Raw genomic sequence first — 23,225 nt, forward strand, 5'->3', positions numbered from 1 at the left:
CAATGAGGTGAAGAAGAATCCTAGAGTGTCAGCTAAAGACTTACAAAAGTCTCTGGCATATGCTAACATCCCTGTTAGCGAATCTACGATACGTAAAACACTAAACAAGAATGGATTTCATGGGAGGATACCACAGAGGAAGCCACTGCTGTCCAAAAAAAACATTGCTGCACGTTTACAGTTTGCACAAGAGCCCCTGGATGTTCCACAGCAGTACTGGCAAAATATTCTGCGGACAGATGAAACCAAAGTTGAGTTGTTTGGAAGAAACACACAACACTATGTGTGGAGAAAAAGAGGCACAGCACAGCAACATCAAAACCTCATCCCAACTGTGAAGTATGGTGGTGGGGGCATCATGGTTTGGGGCTGCTTTGCTGCGTCAGGGCCTGGACGGATTGCTATCATCAAAGGAAAAATGAATTCCCAAGTTTATCAAGACATTTTGCAGGAGAACTTAAGGCCATCTGTCCACCAGCTAAAGCTCAACAGAAGATGGGTGTTGCAACAGGACAACGACCCAAAGCATAGAAGTAAATCAACAACAGAATGGCTTAAACAGAAGAAAATACGCCTTCTGGAGTGGCCCAGTCAGAGTCCTGACCTTAACCCAATTGAGATGCTGTGTCATGACCTGAAGAAAGCGATTCACACCAGACATCCCAAGAATATTGCTGAACTGAAACAGTTCTGTAAAGAGGAATGGTCAAGAATTACTCCTGACTTCCTTGTTTTTTTGTTTGTTTCCTGCCCTCCCTACTTCCTCTTCCCTTTCCTCATGTATTACTACCCTTGCCCTCTTTCATATATTTTGTCAATGCTTTTATTTTCAATATCTGAATCATTCTATATTTTATTAACCAAGATTAATGCTTTGAAGTGAATGTAACTTTGAACATATACTCTGTACTAATATTTTGTATTGATACATTCTTGCTTTTATTAAGAGAATTAGATGAAAAGAAAATCATCCCATTGATTCAGATTACCATAGCAGAATTTAATATGCTATTTAAAATAAAAATATTTACAAGAATTACTCCTGACCGTTGTGCACGTCTGATCTGCAACTACAGGAAACGTTTGGTGGAAGTTATTGCTGCCAAAAGAGGTTCAACCAGTTATTAAATCCAAGGGTTCACATATTTTTTCCACCTACACTGTGAATGTTTACATGGTGTGTTCAATAAAAACATGGTAACATTTAATTCTTTGTGTGTTATTAGTTTAAGCAGACTGTGATTGTCTATTGTTGTGACTTAGATGAAGATCAGATCACATTTTATGACCAATTTGTGCAAAAATCCATATCATTCCAAAGGGTTCACATACTTTTTCTTGCAACTGTAACTGTACTGGGCGCAAAAAAGAGCATTATTACTGTTTGGTGCACTATGGATAAGTATACAGGTGGGAGATAGTGTTGATCGCAAATTTTTATCGCAAATATCGACACTTTGAGAATTCGCGAAGATCTAGAACATAGTGCTATATCTTCGGAATCGCAAATATTCTAGATTTTTTTTTTATCAGTAACCTCACTGCTTCTTGCTTGTGGGCCAATGAGAAGGCTGCAATAACTTTGTCTGAGCTTAGCAACATCCCTAGTAACCAATAGGAAAGTTGCCTACCCCTTACTATATAGGAAACTCCCCAGCAGCCATTTTCTGCTGTTTTTTGCAGTTCTGAGAGAGAGAGAGAGAGAGAGAGAGAGAGAGAAAGAGAGCAGTGTCATTGCTGTGCTCTGTGCTTTGCTGAGTCATTTACATTGCTGAGTCAATTACATTAGATAGTTAGTTAGCCCATATATATAATACAGATAGTTAGTGGGAGATAGTCAGTGTAGGTTAGATAGTGATATAGTGTAGCTGGTGTTAGGTAGTGTGATAGAAATTACTGTGATAGGGATTAGTGTCTTTGTCTTTCGTCTTTGAAAAAAAAAGAAATTTTCTGTCTGTTTTTCTGTACTGTGATAGGGATTAGTGTGCTGTGATAGAAATTACTGTGCTGTGATAGGGATTAGTGTCTTTGTCTTTCGTCTTTGAAAAAAAAGTAAAAAAATGTAGCAAAAGTGAGCCACTCCTGTATTGTGCGCGCTATTACACGTATATTACATTACCGATTTTTGCAATCAAGAAAATAATGACTGAATATTATGCCTAATTTATGCTGAATATTAGGCCAAAAATTACCAAAATTTCGCGAAAACAAATTTTGCCTATGCTGCTCATCACTAGTGGGAGAATGGAGGGGAGGTTTTTGGAGGGCAAGGAGACAAAAATGCATGATTTTTACACTCTGCAGACATGAAGAAATTGTGGGTGCAAAAAATCTTCATGGTGGTCTGTGACAGATAGAGAAGAAAAGTGAATAGGACTAATTCCCATCATAGAGCATGTTACCTATACGTCACTAGATAAAACTGCCCTATAATCACTTACAGTACATTCAAAACCTATGTACAACTGGAATTTACCATTATATGGTCACTTTAAGGTGATTATTTTGATCTTACTATAGTGGGATTTCTTTCAGTATTAATATGACAGTACAGTAATATTCAGTGATTATATGGTGGTTATTTTTCTTCATAGTTTGGAAGTATTATTTGACCCTTATCTAGTATTATTATTTGTAACATTAGCCCATTTTTTTTAGTAACACTATGACTGTATTTTTTTTCTTTCAAAAGTAGTGTTACAGAATAACTCTCAGACTGTATTATTTAGATATCTATAACCCAAACTCCCCTGACGAAGCCTCACACGCGGGGAAACATGTCGGGATGGATAGTGTTTGTTGCTGTGTTTTAGACAGGAAATAGCGTAGGACAATCAACAATTGTCAGGGAGAGTTTATAGGGACAGTGCAATACATTTGCAGCAAATTGTGTGTGTGACAAGCTGTGTGAATCGATACATTAATTGCTACAGTGTATCAAGATGTGTAGAGTGTAGTGTGTATGTGCTAGTATACAAAGCAGTGATAACTGCAGTAGATCTATACTATCTGCTCTCACCTCCAGAATATTCTGCTGCTGCCAACAGCAAAAAAAATATACATTGCACACTGTAGGACCAATTAGTGTGTAATAGTAAATATATTACAGAAAGGGATTGATATATGGAGACGATGATATAATATAATAACAACACACAACTCATAAAAAAAATTTTTTTATTACCAACACAGTGCTGCAATATAAAGCACTGACCCGATTACTGCCATTATCAATGAAACAATAAATGTCCCCTGCTATTTCCTGATAGTTTTAATCACACACATGTTTTCCTTTCTATGTTACATGTTTTAAATAGAACATAATAAAATATGTGGTTTCATACATACGTACAAGTTAGGACCCCTAAAGGGATTTTTTGCTCATTTGACCGCTAGTTATTTTGTGATTTGGAGATCTATCATCAAATGTAGAAAACTGTCTTAGAGCTTAATAAATATGTATTATTTTTTGTGGTGGGGCATACATCTTTATAGACTGTAGCAATGCCACTGAGTCTTCAGTATCTGAGTATCCTGGCAACATGCTGGTGGTGAGGCATGGGGCCCAGATCCAAAATTTGTCCTGGGGCCTATACAACTCTAATTACACCCCTACTAAGCAGGAAGTCAGTATGTGGGCATCTAATTTGTATTTTGGCAGGGATAGTTAGAAGAGAACAAATAGGCTGCTAAACCACCAGTGAAAAAAGATACCAAAGTAACAGGGAGCAAGGAAACCACTTTACGACTTACTGTATGTGACATAGGCCAGGAGAAAGTTGTCTTCCTTACAGTAAAATGTCCCAATATATGTGCCTGCAATCACAATGCAACTTTGGCTACTAAGTAATCAAGTTCAGTAGGGCATTCTGCATTTTAACACACAATTACGGCGCCATACATTACTGTTTAGCCGCTCTGAAATTACATTTCCAATCCTATGAAAAGCATACAAAAATCAGATCTTAGGTTTTGCAAAGTTCACTCTACCCTCACAATATCAAATAACCACATGAATAGTGAAAGTACCAAAAATTTCATTTTCTCCTCATTTTTATGGCATGTTTTAATAAATCAGAGCAGCTGTTTCTAATATGAAATCTACTTTTAGAATATTACTTTTTTTTTGCATTTTAATTCTGGAGGAAACAGGTGAATAAAACACGCATTTATTATGTGTGTACAGAATGAGGGGGAGATGTATCTTAAAATGATCCTCCAGTTTTTAAAACCTCTGTGAAGGGTGGCGCATAGGGGTTCATAAGTTGGGACCCTGTACATCATAAAGGGCCCCAGTGATCTCTTGGCTATAGTGGCTTCTGTTTTTAAAACATAGATCTCATAGATCACCACCAGTGCAAAGGTAAATATCACTATGAAATGAACACTTTAGGCAAAGAACACATACTGGCCCAGATTTACTAATGTGTCTGTGCCAAAAAAAAAATATCTAAAATGTGGCCATCTGCATTTTAACAAGACAGATTTCTCACAAGTTTGGGTAGAAAGTTAGTTTAGAATGCGGAGGAGGAAAAACAGCTGATAAATCTTCAACAAGGCATTTTCTTTGATAAGAAATATTACAGTTTGTTACATATTTACCTGTACTATTGATTTATGCAAAGTTGTGTGAAAAGTTAGAGACCATTTACAACCATTGCTTTACTTTTATTTCTAAAGGTGGCATTAATCAATGCAATCTCAGCAGTTCATTTAAGCCTGGGTTAGGTGATAAATGTCTGATCACTGGGACCCCAAAAATCACTAGAATTGTGGTTTCTACTCATTTCACAACCTCTGTGAGTAAGACTTTGAAAGTATACACCATGAAACTCCATTCAGTATATGTACAGTCAGGTCCATAAATATTGGGACATCGACACAATTCTAAGATTTTTGGCTCTATACACCACCACAATGGATTTGAAATGAAACGAACAGGATGTGCTTTAACTGCAGACTGTCAGCTTTAATTTGAGGGTATTTACATCCAAATCAGGTGAACGGTGTAGGAATTGCAACAGTTTGCATATGTGCCTCCCACTTGTTAGGGGACCAAAAGTAATGGGACAATTGGCTTCTCAGCTGTTCCATGGCCAGATGCGTGTTATTTCCTCATTATCCCAATTACAATGAGCAGATAAAAGGTCCAGAGTTCATTTCAAGTGTGCTATTTGCATTTGGAATCTATTGCTGTCAACTCTCAAGATGAGATCCAAAGAGCTGTCACTATCAGTGAAGCAAGCCATCATTAGGCTAAAAAAACAAAACAAACCCATCAGAGATATATCAAAAACATTAGGCGTGGCCAAAACAACTGTTTGGAACATTCTTAAAAAGAAGTAACGCATCGGTGAGCTCAGCAACACCAAAAGACCCGGAAGACCATGGAAAACAACTGTGGTGGATGACAGAAGAATTCTTTCCCTGGTAAAGAACACACCGTTCACAACAGTTTGCCAGATCAAGAACACTCTCCAGGAGGTAGGTGTATGTGTGTCAAAGTCAACAATCAAGAGAAGACTTCACCAGAGTGAATACAGAGGGTTCACCACAAGATGTATACCATTGGTGAGCCTCAAAAACAGGAAGGCCAGATTAGAGTTTGCCAAACGACATCTAAAAAAGCCTTCACAGTTCTGGAACAACATCCTATGGACAGATGAGACCAAGATCAACTTGTACCATAGTGATGGGAAGAGAAGAGTATGGAGAAGGAAAGGAACTGCTCATGATCCTAAGCATACCACCTCATCAGTGAAGCATGGTGGTGGTAGTGTCATGGCGTGGGCAAGTATGGCTGCCAATGGAACTGGTTCTCTTGTATTTATTGATGATGTGACTGCTGACAAAAGCAGCAGGATGAATTCTGAAGTGTTTCGGGCAATATTATCTGCTCATATTCAGCCAAAGGCTTCAGAACTTATTGGACGGCGCTTCACAGTGCAGATGGACAATAACCCAAAGCATACTGCAAAAGCAACCAAAGAGTTTTTTAAGGGAAAGAAGTGGAATGCTATGCAATGGCCAAGTCAATCCCCGGACCTGAATCCGATTGAGCATGCATTTCACTTGCTGAAGACAAAACTGAAGGGAAAATGCCCCAAGAACAAGCAAGAACTGAAGACAGTTGCAGTAGAGGCCTGGCAGAGCATCACCAGGGATGAAACCCGGCGTCTGGTGATGTCTATGCGTTCCAGACTTCAGGCTGTAATTGACTGCAAAGGATTTGCAACCAAGTATTAAAAAGTGAAAGTTTGATTTATGATTATTATTCTTTCCCATTACTTTTGGTCACATAACAAGTGGGAGGCACATATGCAAACTGTTGTAATTCCTGCACCGTTCACCTGATTTGGATGTAAATACCCTCAAATTAAAGCTGACAGTCTGCAGTTAAAGCACATCTTGTTTGTTTCATTTCAAATCCATTGTGGTGGTGTATAGAGCCAAAAATGTTAGAATTGTGTCGATGTCCCAATATTCCTTTATGACTGTATATATGGGATCAATGGGGACAGCTGAGAACGGTGCTTTGCTATTTTTTTCCTGCGTATGAATGCCACAATATGCAAACATTCAGACTCAGATCACAAATTTTTTTTTTATTTGTTTTTCTTTGCAACATTGTAGGCAGATAAACTCAGTCATACATGGACTACTAAGGCTGCAGTGCTAATGGTCACCTGTAGACCTAATGTGAACCACTAGTCATAAAGAGATTTTTCCAGGATTACTATGGTTTTTAACAGATATTCCCATGTAGTTGCTTACCTCATGTATATCTTCCAATGCGTTTTTCTTCCATTTGTACTCTCCTGATCAGTTTTCACCATGTAAACCAATCAGTCTGGTTTATTTACATTCTGTATGTATCACTTCCTGTTGCCGTCTCCATCCAAACCCATAATGCACTTTTCCTTCCTCTGTCACAGCTCCAGCACCGCCCCTAACATCCATCCAACATCCATCTAGTTTATAGCTCCTCCCACACAGCTAGTTATATAGACACTCCCCTATCACCACCCCTAACCACACCCACCTTGTATATAGCTCGTCTTACACGCTAGTTACATAAACACTCCTTTTCCACTGCCCCTGCTGCCGCTCCTAACAATGCTCAGCTAGATTATAGCTCCTCCCACCCAGCTAGTTACAAACACACTCCCCTATCACTGCCCACAGCAACACCCAGGTAGTTTATAGCTCCTCCCACCCAGGTAGTTACATAGACACACCCCTATCACTGCCTCTGATGCTGCTTTAACACGACCATCTACATAACATCACAGGAACAGCTGTGACCACAGCTCAGAACAGAAGATAGGAGAAATAAAGGTAAAATATATATATTACAAAAATACAGCTACCTTTTATATATGATTATTTCAAAGGATGCTGAGACAGTCCAAAAACCTCCTTCAAGGAACATAGGAAGTGAGGAGTGCACTCAGGATCCCTGTACTTGTGATCAGGCCCCGTGTAATAATTGTCCATTGTGGTATAACCATTGTGGTACACACAGATACATAATATGGCTATTGCAGTCTCTGAATGCCCTATAGATGTGTAATACAGCAGTGTTGATGAGACCTTAGAATGTGGCAAAAAATGGACTCACAAAACTAATATGCAAAAAAATAAAACCAGAGGAACAGGCTGCAGGATAGTCGGATCATCAGGGCTATGTTTATTATAATCCAGTATGTAAATAATTACATAAAAATGTAGCCAACTCCAACAAACGTGGAAACAAGGGGGATCACTTTGATTACTTACTACTATTTACTAACATCCACACTCCATTACTAGCAGTGGTAGTGTAAAGCATTGCACATTGGAAGATGTCCTATGCTATTATCTACCACATAAACATTGGTAATGTTAATTGTTGTTTGAAGAAAGCAGTAGACTGTATCCATGAAATAACCGGAGTGATTTTCACTGGGCACCCCTGTCTGACATATATAGTCGTTAAAAAGACGTTACAAGCATCATTTACTAGATGCCGCAGCCTTGATTTCAGCGCACCTCCATCTGTAAACGATTTTTACAAATTGGTAGGAAATATAAGGGATGAGCAAAGTAAAGTTAATTGATGCCTTCATAACTCTTCGAAATTTTCAATAGATTTTTTATGATCCTTTACTTTTTAACATCAACTATGTGGGCAATCTGTAAAACATCAACTATGTTGGTAATATTGGCTTCACTCCAAGCAGCCTGATGATGTTTAACAGATTAACCTCTATTTTAGAAACACAAGAAGAAGCTGATAGAAAGACAAAGACATAGGGAAAAATGAGAAGGCGGCAAGAGAAAATGGAGAATACAATACAGAGAGGAGAGTGAAACTGGTTATAAACTTCAGATAACTGCCAACCAAATGCTATTCCTCCTGATCATAAACATACAAGCTTGGAGGAGAATACACCTCTGACACTGGCTTATCACTGGAGAGAACAAAGAACCAGGCATGTTGAAATCCAACATGAAAATCCCTATTTTACCTTGATATCTTTCTTTTAGGAGAGTCAACAGAGCTCCAAACACATTCTACAGTTGGCCAATCTCTATGAAATTAGCAAATTGAGTTTACCATTATGTAATGTATATAACTAGCTTAAAGGGGTTTTGGGGGATTACTGTGATTTTTAACAGATGTGGACTTGAAGTCGCTTACCTTATGTACATCTTTCCCATGCTTTTTTTTTTCAATTTGGACTCTACTGACCTTGTTTCCACCATGTAAAACAATCATTCTGGTTTGCTTACATCCTGTGAGTAGCACTTCCCATTGATGTACCCAACCAAACCCATGATGCACTTCTCCTTTCTCTGCCATAGCTTTAGCACCAGTTCTAGCAATGCCCATCTATTTGATAGCTCCTACCACAAAGCTAGTTACATAGAAAATCCACTATCACTGCCCCTAACAACACCCACCTAGTTTATAGTTCCTCCCCACAACTAGTTATATACAGGCTCCCCTATTACTGCCCCTAACAACATCCAGCTAGTTTATAGTTCCTCCCACCCAGCTAGTTACATAGACACTTCCCTATCACTGCCCCTAACAACACCCACCGAGTTTATAGTTCCTCCCGCCAACTAGTTACATAGACACTCCCCTATCACTGCCCCTAACAACACTCAGCTAGTTTATAGCTCCTCCCACCAACTAGTTACATAGACACTCCCCTATCACTACCCCTAACCACATCCAGCTAGTTTATAGTTCCTCCCCCCAAATAGTTACATAGACACTCCCTTATCACTGCCCCTAACAACACTTAGCTAGTTTATAGTTCCTCCCCCCAACTAGTTACATAAACACTCCCCTATCACTGCCCCTAACAACAACCAGGTAATTTATAGTTCTTGCCCCTAACTAGTTACATAGACACTCCCCTTTCATTGCCCCTAACAACACCCAGCTAGTTTATAGTTTCTCCCCCGAACTAGTTACCTAGACACTCCCTTATCACTGCCCCTAACAACATCCAGCTAGTTTATAGTTTCTCCCCCCAACTAGTTACATAGACACTCATCTATCACTGCCCCCAACAACGCCCAGCTAGTTTATAGTTCCTTCCACCCAGCTAGTTACATAGACGCTACCCTATTACTGCCCATAACACCCAGCTAGTATATAGCTCCTCCCAACTAGCTAGTTACATAGACACTCCCCTATCACTGCCCCTAACAACACCCAGCTAGTTACATAGACAGTCCTCTATCACTGCCCCGACAACACCCAGCTAGTTTATAGTTCCTCCCCCAACTAGTTACATAAACACTCCCCTATTATTGCCCCTAACAACAACCAGCTTATTTATAGTTCCTCCCCCCAACTAGTTACATAGACACTCCCCTATTACTCCCCATAACACCCAGCTAGTATATAGCTCCTCGCAACCAACTAGTTACATAGACCCACCCTTATCACTACCCCTAACAACAACCAGCTAGTTTATAGCTCCTCCCACCCAGCTAGTTACATAGACCCATCCTTATCACTGCCCCTAACAACTACGAGATAGTTTATGGCTCCTCCCACCAGCTAGTTATATAAACACTCCCCTATTAATACCCGTAACACCCAGCTAGTTTATAGCTCCTCCCACCCAAATAGTTACATAGACACTCCCCTATTACATCCCATAACAACACCCAGCTAGTTTATAGCTCCTCTCACCCAGCTAGTTACAAAGACATTACCTTATTACTGCCCATAACACCCAGCTAGTTTATAGCTTCTCCCACCCAGCTAGTTACATAGACACTCCCCTATCACTGCCCCTAACACCCAGTTAGTTTATAGCTCCTCCTATTAGCGGGTTATATAGACATTCCTATATTACTGCCCCTAACAACTGCCAGCTAGTTTATAGCTTCTCCCACCCAGCTTGTTACATAGACACTCCCCTATCACTGCCCCTTACACCCAGTTAGTTTATAGCTCCTCCCATCAGCTGGTTATATAGACATTCCCATATTACTGCCCCTAACAACACCCAGCTAGTTTATAGCTTTTCCCACCCAGCTAGTTACATAGACACTCCCCTATCACTGCCCCTAGCAACACCCAGTTAGTTTATAGCTCCTCCTACCCAGCTAGTTACATATACACTCTCCTATTACTGCCCATAACACCCAGCTAGTTTATAGCTCCTCCCACCCAGATAGTTACATACACACTACCCTACCACTGCCCCTAACAATGCCTAGCTAGGTTACAGCTCCTCCACCCAGCTAGTTACATAGACACTCCCCTATCATTGCCCCTAACAACACCCAACTAGTTTATAACTCCTCCCACCAGCTGGTTATATAGACACTCCCCTATCACTGCCCCTAACACCGCCCAACTAGTTTATAGCTCCTCCCACCCAGCTAGTTACATAGACACTCCCCTATCACTGCCCCTAACACCCAGTTAGTTTATAGCTCCTCCCATCAGCTGGTTATATAGACATTCCCATGTTACTGCCCCTAACAACACTCAGCTAGTTTATAGCTTCTCCCACCCAGCTAGTTACATACACACTCCTCAATCAGTGCCCCTAACAACGCCCAGCTAGTTTATAGCAACTCCCTCCCACCCAGGTAGTTACATAGACACTTCATTATTACTGCCCATAACACCCCGCTAGTTTATAGCTCCTCCAACCCAGCTAGCTACATAGACATTTCCCTATAACTGCCACTAACACCAGGCTAGTTTATAGCTCCTCCCACCCAGCTAGTTACATATACACTCTCCTATTACTGCCCGTAACACCCAGCTAGTCTATAGTTCCTCCCACCCAGAGAGTTACATAGACACTACCCTACCACTGCCCCTAACAATGCCTAGCTAGGTTACAGCTCCTTCCACCCAGCTAGTTACATAGACACTCCCCTATCATTGCCCCTAACAACACCCAACTAGTTTATAACTCCTCCCACCAGCTGGTTATATAGACACTCCCCTATCACTGCCCCTAACACCGCCCAACTAGTTTATAGCTCCTCCCACCCAGCTAGCTACATAGACACTCCCCTATTACTGCCAGTAACACCCAGCTAGTTTATAGCTCCTCCCACCCAGGTAGTTACATAGACACTCCCCTATCACTGCCCCTATCAACACCCAGATAGTTTATAGCTTCTCCCATCCAGCTAGTTACATAGACACTCCCCTATCACTGCCCCTAACAACACCCAGATAGTTTATAGCAACTCCCACCCAGCTAGTTACATAGACACACACCTATTACTGCCTGTAACACCCAGTTAGTTTATATCTCCTCCCACCAGCTGGTTATATAGACACTCCCCTATCACTGCCCCTATCAACACCCAGATAGTTTATAGCTTCTCCCATCCAGCTAGTTACATAGACACTCCCCTATCACTGCCCCTAACAACACCCAGATAGTTTATAGCAACTCCCACCCAGCTAGTTACATAGACACACACCTATTACTGCCTGTAACACCCAGTTAGTTTATATCTCCTCCCACCAGCTGGTTATATAGACACTCCCCTATCACTGCCCCTAACAACGCCCAACTAGTTTATAGTTCCTCCCACCCAGGTAGTTACCTAGACCCTCTGCGGCCTCCAGAATTTCACACAGGTGTCCGTGCCAAGATTGCATGGGAAAAAAACTACCATGTGAATGGGCCCTTAGGAGACAGATGGGCCACTCAGCAATCCTAGGAGGACCAAGCTGACAGGGAATTAATGAGGCTCAGTTTGTGATCTACAAAATACTCCACCATAAAAGTTACTGTACTTTTAAGGGGTTCTTTGATCACATGCAAAACATCACCACCAGCTCTCTACTGAAGGGAAAACTGTAAACCATAAGAGCAGTTATTGAGAATGCTTTTCAATAATAATTATAATAATAAGAATATTATTATTATTATCGTTGTTATTATTATAATTTTTTAATTTTATTTTTTAATATATATAGAGAAAGGTATGCACGGGACTGAAGCAGGTAAGCCAGGGCTAGAATGTATGTAGGCCGGGATGAGCGAACTTGTGTTTTTAAGTTCGGCATACAAGGTTTGTATTATCTAAGAATTCCGTTATTGATTCCGCTACCCCGAACCATAACTTATAGCAGAATCCATAACGGAATTTTTAGATAACCCGAACTCGAAAACACAAGTTCACTCATCCCTATATGTAGGTGATAGTGAAAAGCTGAAAGTTAGAAGGTGCCAATGAGGAGGTGACAGAGGGACTGTTTTAGGCAAGTGATAGAAGGGGATACAAATTTAAATTCCTGGGTAGTCAGGAAAAAAACAGGTCTTATTTCAGTATCCATAAAAATGATGCACCTATATATTTTATGCAAAAAAAAGCGCAGGTTGTGCAGATTATTGGAATTATCATAGTTTTACAGTTCCCAGTTAATACTGGTAATATTATTATTATTTATTATTAAAGCGCCATTCATTCCATAGCGCTGTACATATGAAATGGGGTATACATATACATAATATAGACAATTGCACTAAGCATAAACAAGACGAGTTACAAACTGGAACAGAAGGAGAGAAGGCCCTGCCCGTGAGGGCTTACAATCTACATGGATATTCTGGTGTTCTGAGCTGCGTCCTGATTTTGGAGGATGTGCTGAGGCAATAAGGCCCCTTTCACACGGACGAGTTTTCCGTGCGGGTGCGATGCGTGAGTTGAACGCATTGCACCAGCACTGAATCTGGACCCATTCATTTCTATGTGGCTGTGCACATGAGCGGTGATTTTCACGCATCACTTGTGCGTTGCGTGAAAATCGCAGCATGCTCTATATTGTCTTTTTCACGCAACGCAGGCCCCATAGAAGTGAATGGGGTTGCGTGAAAATCACAAGCATCCCCAAGCAAGTGCGGATGCGGTGTGATTTTCACGCATGGTTTCTAGGTGACGATCTGGATGGGGACCCGATCATTATTTTTTTTCCCTTACAACATGATTATAAGGGATACAGAATGTTAAGTAAATTAGTAAATTTAAATTAAGTAAATCTTATTACAAAAAGTAAATTAGGGATGGAGGGGTTAAAAAAATAAATAAATAAATAAACTCACCTCATCCACTTGTTCGCGCTGCCCGGCTCGTCTTCTTTCTTCTTTTTTGATGACCTGGGAGGAAAAGGACCTTTGGTGACATCACTGCGCTCATCATATGGTCCGGCACATGGTCCATCACCATGGTGATGGACCATGTGATGAGCGCAGTGACGTCACCAAAGGTCCTTTTCTCCCAGGTCCTCAAAGAAGAAGAAAGAAGACAAGCCAGGCTGGGCGAACAAGTGGATCAGGTGAGTTTCATTTTTATTTTATTTTTTAACCCCTCCATCCCTAATTTATTTTGCATTCTGTATTAAGAATGCTATTATTTTCCTATTATAGGGGCCTAAATGTACAGGGTTTTCCCAGAGTAGAATATTGATGATCTATGCTCATCTGTCATCAATGTCTGATAGGTGGGGGTTCGACACCCAGCACCACCGCCAATCAGCATTTTGAAGAGCCACTGCTCTCCACAAAGGGCTATAGCCTCCTCACAGCACAGCAATGTGCATTGTATTGCGGCTGTACTTAGTATTGCAGCCCAGGCCTATTCACTTGAAAGGGACTAAGCTGCACATACTGTAGGCCATGTGACCGATAAACATGATGTTACTGGGCTAGGAAGAGACCACAGCATTCACCGAAGCTCTACAACCTCTTCACACAGCTGATCGGAGGGGATGTCAGAAGTCAGACATCCATAAGATACAGTCACTTAAGTATCTTATAAGGCCTAGAGGTGTAATGGGAAAATCCTGGGCCTTATTGCATAATGTGTAACATACCCCCATCTACTATGTGCCGTTTTTAATATTACTAGCTTCTCATATGACAGCAGGACCTTTGGACCCCCTTATGCACCACAGGTGTGACCGCTACCTCCACAGGTGTGACCGCCGAATTTCCTCCTGCTTTGTGGTAGTGAATCCATTTTCCCTGAATGGTGGAAAAAAAAAAAAAAATCATACTCACCTCATCTGTTTGAGCGCAAAGAGTCGGGCACCGCCATCTTGATTGAAGATCCAAAATCCGATGTGCGGTGACTTATGACGTCACCACGCCAGCCGACATGAGGGCCGCAAGAGATTTTGCGTTAGATCTTCAATCAAGATGATGACGGACAGCTCTTCATGGTCAAATGGATGAGGTAAGTATGATTTTATAATTATTTTTTATTTTACACTGTATTATTGCTGTCAGATGCTGCGATCAGTGATGAACGCAGCATCTGAGGAATGCAATAATGATGGCACCGCAATTGCCGCTCCCTGTCATTGCAACCACTACTTATAAATAAATGCGCTTTGTGATGAAGTAATTCAAATTTTCTTTTGGTGTAAAATTTGGCTTAGCAGCCGGATCTAATTTTTCAATTCTTGGCTCATCACTAGTGACATGCACAAGTCATAGTTGTCACTGAGCTGACAACCCTGACCCAGTCATTTTTATGACATGCCAATGTACGAGGAAAAACCCAAATCACTAAACCCTATAGGCATAGCACTAATTATAAAAGACCCAAAAACAGCACGCTATGAACTAATTAGATGGTTTAGCGGGGGAAATAACCAAGTTCTATGAATATACATCGCTTGGAAGGAAGGGATCTTCAGCCTGTTCCTAGAACTTACCCTGATAGTTAAGACAGGGTACTCACTCAGAGCGACCCCTTTCTAGAACCTAACCCTATTCCAACCTGTTTCCCCACAGAATAAATTAGTTTGATGAAGGAACCAAACAGGAATAAAAGAAGCAAAAATTGATGAAAAGACATGGGAATTAGGGTGGCTCATAGTAAACAAAATTACCACCCCACAGATAATGGGTTCAATAGTGGCACCACAGCCAGGTTCACAATGGGGGAACTTATTGTACCCAAGTGAGGTGGTGATGTGTGCTATTGTCGTTTTCCCTGCTCCACCATCTAATTAGTGCATATCCTGACAATTTTCTGGCATCTGGAACTTTTCATAATTTATGTGACTATCACTATTTGATTTAATTTACTTTTAATAAAGGTTACTTTTTATATACAATTTATACACAATTTAGTGCTTTTGTATATGAGTCATATCAAGAGTCAAGTAAAAAGCCTCATTGTCTCCATTACCCCCTGATCTGGATGGACATAAGGGCTTTTTCACTCATACTATGTAACCTCCACATGAGAATCAATTACAGGTGACATGGGGAGTTCTGGTCTTCAGGTTTTCTGAAAACCTACTTAACCCTCTTCAGTGATAATCTTGTTACCCATGTCCTATCCTCTTATTTGATAGCCTGTTTGTAGCAAACCTTTCATTTTATGAGCAGAGTAAATGGGTAAAGCCTAAGCCATAACCAATAAAATATAATCTGTGACTGAGCCTGGGCCATTCTTAATATAGGTAGAGAACAATCAGGCTTCTTGTTCTCTCTGATCTCCTCCCAAGTGTGATCCAGTCACCACACTGCCACTTATAGTTGTAGCACAAAGCAGCTTTCCCACGACTACAACTACTACTATTCTAGAAGATTAACTGAACCATAGGGGGCACAGATTATTACACTGGGAAATGCCAAACACTGCGTGTACCCTTCAGCACATCCTAATATGACCTGGGAATACCTAGAAACTGCTGAAATGTAACATTTATGAAATACACATTGTTGTAGTATATATTCCACCTAACAAGACTTTTTTTTTTGGTGCTGCTTCATGAAATATGGATGGAGTATAGTTCTTAACAATAGGGCACATCAGTATCAGCTCCAATTAATGACAAAACGAAAAATATTCTATTACAACCATATTAAGGCTCGTTCACACGAATGTATTTTGCGTTCCGTATATGGGCCGTTTTCTGCGTTCCGCATACGGTCCATATACGGAACCATTCATTTCAATGGGTCCGCAAAAGATGCGGACAGTACTCTGTGTGCTGTCCGCATCTGTTGCTCTGTTCCGTGGCCCCGCAAAAATTATTAGTCCTGTCCTATTCTTGTCTGTTTTGCTGACAAGAATAGGCATCTCTATAAGGCCTCATGCACACGACCGTATTTTGCTTCCGTGTCCGATCCGTTTTTTTTTGCCGATAGGATGCGGACCCATTCATTTCAATGGGTCCGCAAAAAACGCGGACAGCACACCGTGTGCTGTCCGCATCAGTATGTCCGTTCCGTTGCTCCGCCAAAAAAATAGTGCATGTCCTATTTTCTTCTAGTTTGCGGACAAGGATAGGCATTATTACAATGGATCCGCAAAAAAAACGGATCCGCAAAAAAAAGTCATCCTTTTTTTTGCGGATCCGCAATTTGTGGACTGCAAAACACATACGGTCGTGTGCATGTAGCCTAATGGGCCTCCTGTTCTGTTCCGCAAATTGCGGAAGGCACGTGTGTGCCATCCGTTTTTTGAGGATCCGCAATTTGCGGACCTCAAAAAACGACACGGTCGTGTGAACAAGCCCTTAATGACATACTATCATAAGGGACATGTAATGTTGCATTTGTGAATGATGTTTACAGTTATTACAACAATGATTCAACACTTTTATATACTCATAATGACTTTAAGATAACAATGTAAGAGGGTTATATTGTAAGATATGATATAGGTCAATAAGAGGTGCACTTGAACTATTAATTATATATGTTTATTATTGTCATATGGAACCACAGATATAGTGGTAGTGAAATGATATATATATATATATATATGTTAAAGTCACATTTGTAAAAATTGCATTTACATAAAAAATATAACTATAATATGCTTATTATAGTTAGACTAGTATATTACTAGTGTGGGAAGAGATAGATATATAGATAAATATCTAGCACAGTTCTGTACTTACACTGTAATGCTGAATTGTGCAGGAAAGTAACTTTGAAGAGAATTCTGCATAGGACTCTACTATGTTATTACTACTATATATTATTACTATACAGTAATATACTGTAGGACTCTGCAGTTCTATGTAAAAATCCCAAATAACACATTGTGGTACTGCTTTGCTCTGCAGCAACAAATATTTGCTGTGCATCTATTTAGCTATTACATATGGCAGTCAACTGAAATATCCATATATGTGTTAAAGACGGAATAAATATATAATCTTCAATAAGTTCATGGAGACTACATATCTGTTGCTATTATTCTCTAACATATTTGCTAATTATTTAAGGAGTGCTCTACAACTGTAATATGATTGAATACATAGAATATTCATTATTTTTTGTGTGTGCCAATTATATGTACCTTTACAAGAACATTACTTGCCATGTGGATCTTTAATACTGGATGTATTCTAACATAATATACCTTTTCTGTGTGTAATATGCATTCTGATTATATAATTAGAGGTAATATATTAGTATCACTTTTTTTTAGATCTGGTTATAAGATATAGAGTAAAATCTTTTACGGAGCTGGACTAGATCAGCTTGGATGTCCTGCATCTATAGAGGCTGATGGTCTTGGTGGGTTTCTGTGGAGGAAGATGAAAGCTATGGGCTGAGGCCTCCACCTGTCTTCTGGACAGTTTTCTTGCCTTTGGCCAAATAAAATTGTCAAGTAATGAAAGGACTTTAGAAGAAAGAACAAAGGACATTAAGAAACTGAGCAGAACTTAGTGAGAAAGCATTTTAAATTAAAGAGACCCAACCCAAGGAAACCCTGGGGATGCATGGGGCGCTGGGAGGCTGCAATTGGCACTTCATAAACTGATCATTTTCAAATGCTTAGAGCTTAATCTAAACCTTGATGTAGAAATTAAAAGCGGAACCAATTGATTTAAGCATGAGTCACCCTTAATGGGCAGGAATGCGTCCTCCTGACCTCAGACAGTGGCCTGCTTAGCTCCAGGACTAGGTGCTACTCCACCAATGAGATCAGAAGGTGTCCCTCCCTGGCGCCCCCTGTGTCCTTCCTGCTCTTGGGTGATGTCCTCTATTGTCCCCATCTAGTCTTCAGAAACCTTGTCCAATTACAGCAGAATGATGGGATGGGGGAAATGTGGTTTGATCCGTCCACGGCTTTGATCAGCACTCTCTCCATAATCCCTAAAACCCTTTCACTGCCGGCAATAGTTAGAACTAGCTTTAGGAGAGTTTAGGATGAGCTCATTCTTTTACAGAAATAACAAAGAACTGGTCTTATTATTAGGGGTGTAGCTCTAATTTCACTCCTGTTTGATCTCCTGAAAATAGTTTCGGTAACCCAGTAATTGCAGGAGATGTGTCAGGGGCCTATAAAGTGGTTTATGCTAATAGTATAATGGCTATATAAACTCAGACTTCACTGTACCCACAGCTCTGACATGTCTGCCTGTATACAGGAGGGGATAGCCATTATATACTGTACCTGGACAAGAGGGCATTCAGCCTCTTCAGTGTGGAGAGAGCTAGATGTGAGAGATGGATAGATAATAGATAGCTAGATAGATATGAGATGGATAGATAATAGATAGCTAGATAGATATGAGATAGATAGATAATAGATAGCTAGCTAGATAGATAATTGATATGGCATAAATATATAGATAGATAATAGATATTAGATAGATAGATAGATAGATAGATAGATAATAGATAGATAGATAATAGATATGAGATAGATAGATAATAGATATGAGATAGATAATAGATAGCTAGATAGATAGATAATTGATATGGCATAAATATATAGATAGATAATAGATATGAGCTAGATAGACAGATAGATAGATAGATAGATAGATAGATAGATAGATAGATAGATAGATAGATAATAGATAGATAGATAATAGATATGAGATAGATAGATAATAGATATGAGATAGATAGATAGATAGATAGATAGATAGATAGATAATAGATTGATATATAGATAATAGATAGATAGATATGAGATAGATAGATAGATAGATAGATAGATAGATAGATATGATGTAGATAGATAGATAGATAGATAGATAGATAGATAGATAGATAGATAATAGATAGATAGATAATATATATATGAGATAGATAATAGATATGAGATAGATAGATAGATAGATAATAGATTGATATATAGATAATAGATAGATAGATATGAGATAGATAGATAGATAGATAGATAGATAGATAGATAGATAGATAATAGATAGATAGATAATATATATGAGATAGATAGATAGATAGATAGATAGATAGATATGATGTAGATAGATAGATAGATAGATAGATAGATAGATAGATAGATGATAGATAGATAGATAGATAGATAGATAGATAGATAGATAGATATGATGTAGATAGATAGATAGATAGATAGATAGAAGATAGATAGATAGATAGATAGATAGATAGATAGATAGATGATAGATAGATAGATAGATAGATAGATAGATAGATAGAGCCAGTAGAGGACTGTATACACCTTTAGGGATAACATATGGATGAAAAAATGATTATCAAGTTTATCTCATAATCAGAACAGGATTTGCCCTAATGAACTAGAGCCATCAGATTACACAGAGCACATACCATGTAATAATATTTGCACTATGAAATTGTGATTCGATCTGTATTCATAAAAATATCAATATTTAAATTATATATATATATATATATATATATATATATATATATATATATCTCCCCGCACCCCCAGACTGCCGTATAAAGCGTCCATACGTTTATCCCATTGACTTGTAGATCAGGAATACACTGCAGTAACCGGAGCCCCAGCTTTTCCCGTCTGGAGCTGCTGTGAAATCCGTCAGTGGAAATGATATTAATGCCTTATACTCAGCACTCAGCATATGCCAAATCATTTGCTTTTCTTCTTCCACTGATTTATTTCGTTGCATTTTGGACTTAAATTCAGCTTCTGTTTTTCTCACAAATTACCTCTGACCAAAAATAAGATAATTTTAACTTGCAGGAAATGGTGCCACCCACTAGAAGCTAATGGAGTCATTTCCATTAGCAGCAATTACCTCCTATAGGATTAAACACTGGATATAGCTAGGGTGTATCATATAATATATTACATATAGATATAGCTAGGGCGTATCATATACTTTATTACATGTAGATATATCTAGGGCGTATCATATAATATATTACATGTAGATATAGCTAGGGTGTATAATATATTAAATGTAGATATATCTAGGGTGTATAAAATAATATATTGCACGAAAATATATTTAGGGTGTATCATATAATATATTACATGCATATATATATCTAGGGTGTATAATATATTACATGTAGATATATCTAAGGTGTATAATATATTACATGTAGATATAGCTAGGGTGTATAATATATTACATGTAGATATATCTAGGATGTATAAAATATTGCAAGTAGATATATCTAGGGTGTATAATATATTACATGTAGCTAGCTATATCTAGGGTGTATAATATATTACATGTAGCTAGCTATATCTAGGGTGTATAATATATTACATGTAGCTAGCTATATCTAGGGTGTATAATATATTACATGTAGCTAGCTATATCTAGGGTGTATAATATCATATATTACATGTAGATATATTTAGGTTGTATAATATATTATATGTAGATATATATAAGGTGTATCATATAACATATTACATGTAGATATATCTAAGGTGTATCATGTAATATATTACATGTAGATATATCTAGAGTGTATCATATAATATGTTACATGTACATATATCCAGGGTGTATAATATATTACATGTAGATATATTCAGAGTGTATAATAAAATATATTGGATGTAGATATATCTAAGGTGTATAATATAATATATTGGATGTAGATATATCTAGGGTGTATAATATAATATATTGGATGTAGTTATGGAGGAATATTTGCAGTTTGCAGCTCTTATTGTAGTAAGGACCAGACCAGGGTTTATAGCAAAGACACATAATCTGAGTCCCAGTCACTGCTTTTTCTCAGCCTGAATGTCACCCATTTGTTTTTCCAAGCCATGAATATGTAGAATTGTGCCCACTGGGTGCCCTCCCTTTATTAGCCCAGAGAATGTGTTCTTTAGAGGTGAGAAGTTCAGACATGATTTTCAGAGGGAGCTTTATGAGCACAGAATCAGAATACAATTGCAGCTTTTGTTCCCAATATCTGGTTCTGTTTAAGTTCCCCCAAACCTGTGTTGTCTTATGTCATAATAATATTATTAGCGCAGAATTGCGATGTCAGATCCGTGCCCAGTGCCTGCTCTTCGGGGTGCACCATGCCTTACTAATCATTTCCTTCCTGAATCCCACCAAACACTGGGACTTTACAGCTCTCACTTCTCCTGCTACTTCCCAAAGTACAGTCTCTTACCCCTATGCTAGACCCCTAACTCCTGGTAACTTTCCTTCTCTGGCTGATACACACTGAGGACAATGGCCATGGCAGCTGGAAGAGGCAGCGTTCTCATAGGGTACTGTAACAAACCGCACCCGACTTTACAGAGATAAACGGTAAAAATCAGATTGGAATGATCGAAAGGGAGATTGGATAAATGTCAACATAAAAAATATAAAAATATAGATAGACAGCTAGATAGATAGATATGGAATAGATAGATAGATAGATAGATATGGAATAGATAGATAGAGAGATATGGGATAAATAGATAGATAGATAGATAGATAGATAGATAGATAGATAGATAGATATGGGATAAATAGATAGATAGATAGATAGATAGATAGATAGATAGACATGGGATAAATAGATAGATAGATAGATAGATATGGGATAAATAGATAGATAGATAGATAGATAGATAGATAGATAGATAGATAGATATGGGATAGATGGATAGATATGGGATAGTTGGATAGATATGGGATAGATAGATAGATAGATATGGAATAGATAGATAGATAGATAGATAGATAGATAGATAGATAGATAGATAGATAATGGGATAGATAGATATGGGATAGATAGATATGGGATAGATAGATATGGGATAGATAGATAGATAGATAGATAGATAGATAGATATGGGATAGATAGATAGATAGATAGATAGATATGGGATAGATAGATATGGGATAGATAGATAGATAGATAGATATGGGATAGATGGATAGATATGGGATAGATAGATAGATAGATAGATAGATAGATAGATAGATAGATATGGGATAGATAATATATACATAGATAGATAATAGATAGATATGCATTGATTATAATAGATAGATAGATAGGCAGAGAGATAAATAAACAGGTGGACAGTAAATAGATAAATGCATGCACAAATATATGCATCCATAGACATTATATAAATGCATACATAAATTATCTGTGTACACATGTACATATATATGTCCACAATAATAATAATAATAATAATAATATATATATATATATATATATATATATATATAAAAATAAATAAATCTTACAAAATGGCCAAAGAATCCATGTAGCGATTTTAGACAGATCGATATTAGATAGATAGACATATAGTTTTTGCATATAAGGGTTTCTTTGGGCATTTTTATGATTGTTACAAATAATAACAGAACATTGCTTTATGGAATACATGCGTATCTGTTGCTCTGTTCTCTACAGTGTCTACGTTTTAGTACAGTAATGTAGAAATAGGCGACATGTGGCTTTCCCACTCTTCTTTGAGTCCAGCTTTTTAGCAGGTATAGATACCTGTTATCTGTAACT

General features: G+C 38.5%; 1 protein-coding gene across 1 annotated transcript in view; it reads right to left on the reverse strand.

The window, feature by feature from the left end:
• The window catches only part of BMP5 (bone morphogenetic protein 5), a 267,627-nt gene that overhangs the window by 242,711 nt on the left and 1,691 nt on the right, over positions 1–23,225 (reverse strand).

This window comes from Bufo bufo, chromosome 4 (assembly GCF_905171765.1).
Source record: "Bufo bufo chromosome 4, aBufBuf1.1, whole genome shotgun sequence".
Taxonomy (NCBI): domain Eukaryota; kingdom Metazoa; phylum Chordata; class Amphibia; order Anura; family Bufonidae; genus Bufo; species Bufo bufo.